Source organism: Oryza brachyantha, chromosome 4 (assembly GCF_000231095.2).
Source record: "Oryza brachyantha chromosome 4, ObraRS2, whole genome shotgun sequence".
NCBI lineage: Eukaryota > Viridiplantae > Streptophyta > Magnoliopsida > Poales > Poaceae > Oryza > Oryza brachyantha.
In genome coordinates this window covers 2,541,265-2,545,660 of record NC_023166.2, presented here as the reverse complement: position 1 = coordinate 2,545,660, position 4,396 = coordinate 2,541,265, and the positions used below count along the sequence as shown (strand labels likewise).

Sequence of the window (4,396 nt, the reverse complement as noted above, 5' to 3'; positions counted from 1 at the left end):
GGTGAGCAAGACATCTTCACAAGCCCAGTAAAAGAGAATATGATGGTCACCCAAAATAAGTTGCTTCATCAGTGAACAATAAATTGAGTATTAGTTATTGTAAATTTGAATAGAAAATTAAATCAATTTTTATATGGATTTTAGATATATATTTTATAAAAAACACGTCATTTAGCAGTTTTAAAGATGTTCTCATGAAAAACAAGTAAATTTTTTACTCTATCCCATAGAAACAATGCAACATAATTCTTAATATGAATAGTATAGCCCATAGACTATTAGTAAAAAGTTGTCGTACAAGTGTACCAGTCAGACATCATATGTACATATATGTAGTTGACAACGTTCTTTAGCATCATAGACCCAGAGATAAGGGTTATAGTTGAAAAGGTATCCTATAATGACATACCGATGCAATAAAGCCTTTCTTCTAGACCATTTGATAGCGTGGAAACCCATATCGTTTTTTGGCGGCATGTTTTCTAAACTGCTAATCGTTTTATTTTTTATTTTTATTAAATAAAAGTTGCCTAGAAAATTATACTAATATATTTTTAAGCTTGCAATTTAACTCACTAATGGATGATGCTCCATTATTAGATTATATCCATCGAGGTTCGAGGACTTGTTCAATTTACATGTTTAATATTTCCAATTTAATTAGGAGGGATATATATATATGTCTATCTCCTACATAGTTAAGGTTAGATTTAGTCCATAAACATCATACTTTGTAATAACACATATAATCGCTATATATACGAGAACCATAATGCAGCTACTGTCTCAGCTAATTTGTGTTTCATAATTCATATGCATTTTTGAATGGAGACCCCATGCGGCACGAGTAAGCAGTGCACAAGTAGCAGTGTAGGACCAAGAGGTACGGCAATGGATGATGCCTCCATTATTAATGGTTGCATGGGCTCTTTATTAAGCGTCTGATTTTGTTTTATCTACCAATAATTTTTTAACCTATATCAATTTCTTATAATTTATGGCATCTTCGGTTTAAAGGATCTTCAAACGCAAAGTGGAGCAATTGAACTGTTTTATGTCAAAAATCATGTAAAGCCTATGTGTTCGGAAGATGTCCTCATAGTTATTCTTACGGACATGAACAAGAAATTCGTGATTAAGTACATTTGGGTTACATCATGAAATAAAACACAAAGTGAATAAAAATTGCAGCTGCAGCTGAGCCATAATTTCGCAATTAACCAACACTGTAATGCAGGTGGTCTCAGCTAACCTTGTGTTTGGCATGGCTTTCTGAATTCAAACAGAAGGCTCGTGAGTGTGCACTGCACTAGTAACAGTGTTGGCAGACATGGCTTTGCCTCCATTATTTACTGTCAGAGAATTATTGGCCAATGTTGTCGGTGCCCATTTTAGGCGATGCTCTTATACCTGTCCTAGATTCCCATTCTCTCTGTAGATATGGAGAGCAATTGTAGTATATATTTTGGGCAAGATCTGCTGGATCAAATTGAACTCATGGATCTGCTGTTCATGGAAGGTTTGAGTGCTTGCCCTTCCCCCTTTTTAGTGTAATGCAGTGTATGATCACATCCAATGTAGTAATTACTTATGGTATATTTTGGAACAGAGGGAGCAGTAGATGAGAAAAAAGGTTGGAATGTCCATGGGTTCATCTTTTGGGTTTTTGGAGAAAAAAGATATACAACATATTTGTAAATAAAAAGTTATGAATATACGTGTTCTTAGCATAAAAGTCAAGGCGGGAAAACAAACTACAATAAAAAAATCAACTCTAAATTTAAGTTTAAAAATTTAAATTTTGGCTTATATAGGCATAAGCATAAGCCCAAAATTGGAGCCACCGATCTATTGTGAGTATGGAGCATCCAATCTATTCTTGCATTCTGATGAGTTTGTTATCCTCCAACAAACTGTCACCAATTTGTCTCTACCAATAATATGCCCTAAATTTATAAATTTTATGTAAGTCCTACCATGGTATCAATCGTTAACAAAGGATTATGTATGTCTGATGACATCATGTCTAGTTGCAGCTGTCTGTCTGACTCTGCATTCCTGAACAACACCACAGGCAGAGCAAGTTACTCGGCACCATTGGGAGTACCAATCCTCTTGCCCTTCAATCCATCCATCCTTAAGAATTGACCATATCCACCATTAGGGATGTACTTGGATGCTGCCCCAGTGGCTTCAGCATCAAGTGCATCATAACCAACAATGGCATCCAACACACGGACGGCGTCCGATACTGTACGACATATTGGCCTGTATTTTGCGAATTTACAAAATTAATTATGGCGTTTTTACCCAAACATTCTCAGAGATAATTAATCATGACACATGTAACATGTATTCTTTTCTATGATAACAGTTAATCAAGTTGCTCCAAATGGTTTACAGGGAACAATATTTCACACACCACACTTAACGAATAAGTTCTCAACATCCTTGAAATACCATATACTCATACGATTGCTGAACAATGAACACACCAGAATGGATAAATCTACAAATCACATCTATTTTAGAAACACGATCCAAACTGCATCTGTTGAAAAACTACAGAGCACACAAAGTCAAAGGGAGTAATGTATGTAGAATTGTCATGATGTGATAAATACAAGTGTTGCTTACCCAACGGTGTCTTGTCTTGGGGAGATGGGGATGACGCCGGCACGGCTGGTGAACCGGACTGTCGGCTTAATTCCGACCACCGAATTCAGCGACGACGGGCAGAGTATCGACCCGTCGGTCTCCGTCCCCAGCGTTACCGCCGCCGCCACCGCCGGACCACTGCTCGACCCGCACGGGTCGGCCGACAGCACGAACGGGTTCTTCATGGGCATATTCACAAACAGCTTGTGAGGATACACGATCGTAATGGAGAAGAGAAGCAGAGGATAGTGTGTGTGTGAGCGTTACCAGCGTCTGGCCGCCGCGGGCGCTCCAGCCGGACCTGACGGGCTGACGGGGCGGAAGTTGGACCACTCGGAGGGGTTACCCTTTCCGAGGATGACGGCGCCGGCGGCGCGGAGGCGGGCCGCCACGGCGGCGTCGCGGCGGACGACGGAGCCGAGCAGCGCGAGCGACCCGGCCGTCGTGTCGAGCCGGTTCCGCGTCGCGATGTTGTCCTTGAGCAGGACGGGCACGCCGTGGTGGAGCGGGCCGGAGCAGGAGGGCGAGGAGGCGCGCGCCGCCTGGGCGAGCGCGTCGGGGTTGACCTCGATGACGGCGTGGAGGAGCGGGTTGAGGCGCGTGATCTGGTCGAGGTAGAAGCGGACGAGCTGCATGGAGGTGAGGGTGCCGTTCCTGAAGCCGAGCTGGATGGCGTCGACGGTGGCCTCGTGGAAGTCGAACGCGGCGGAGGCAGAGCAGCAGCAGCAGCAGAACGCGGCGGCGGCCGCGGCGAGAGCCATGACGGCCGCCGCAGCCAATTGCGGCGGCAGCTGAGCCATCATAGTGCACCGTGCAGGTGCCCTCAGCCCTGCTCTACTGGTTATTGTCTCCGTCATAAAATATAGGAGTATTTTCTCTATTTTATATTATGGAGCCACTTTAAAATTTTCAAAATCAAGAGTATATAGGTTTAACCATATTTACGTAAAACTATATCAATATTTCAAAGACAAATGAAATACGTTATCTAATTATATTGAGTGATAGATTTAATAATGCGATTTGGTTCAGTCCAACCAAAAGTAACAAAAAGTATCTCAAGGTGCCGGTACCTCGCGGTACCAAATTATTTCTTATCATTGGATCTAACAGGACACATCCTACTCAGCTAGATCGAATGGTAGGAAATAATTTGATACCTCGAGGTACCGGTAGTACTTTTTATTAGACCGGAGCAAATCTCTTTAATAATACTAATATACTAACTTAGTAGTACTTTTTTAGATGTTGTCATGTTGCTATATTTTTTCCATGAATTTTTGTTAAAATTAAAGGATTGATTGTTGGGAAAAAAAAGTCAAATGGTATATTTGTAAATAAAAAATAATTTTATATATGTGTTATTTGCAATATAGAAGTCACTGCTGAAAATATACTATAAAAAACTCAAAATTAAATCCAAATATTCATTTTCCATGTGTTTTTTTCATCTCAATCGTAACCATCTAACACTTAGGCCGCGTTCGTTAGTGCGTGGGTAAGTTAACTTATCTCAGCACGAAAACGTACTAATAGATTAGTATATGATTAATTAATTATTAATTATTAAAAAATATAAAATAGATTAATATGATTTTTTAAAACAACTTCTATAGAAAATTTTTGTAAAAAATACACCGTTTAGCAGTTCGGAAAACGTGCGTGCGAAAAACGAAAGGTATAAGTTAACTGAGGGAGGGGGAAGAACGCGGCCTTACTCCATTAGCCTATGTGCATA

At 40.5% G+C, this 4,396-nt stretch overlaps 1 pseudogene; it reads right to left on the bottom strand.

Annotated features, from left to right (window-relative positions):
- Positions 1 to 1,747: 1,747 nt before the first annotated feature.
- LOC107303986 lies at positions 1,748 to 3,498 on the bottom strand (annotated as a pseudogene).
- Between the last annotated feature and the right edge of the window lie 898 nt (positions 3,499 to 4,396).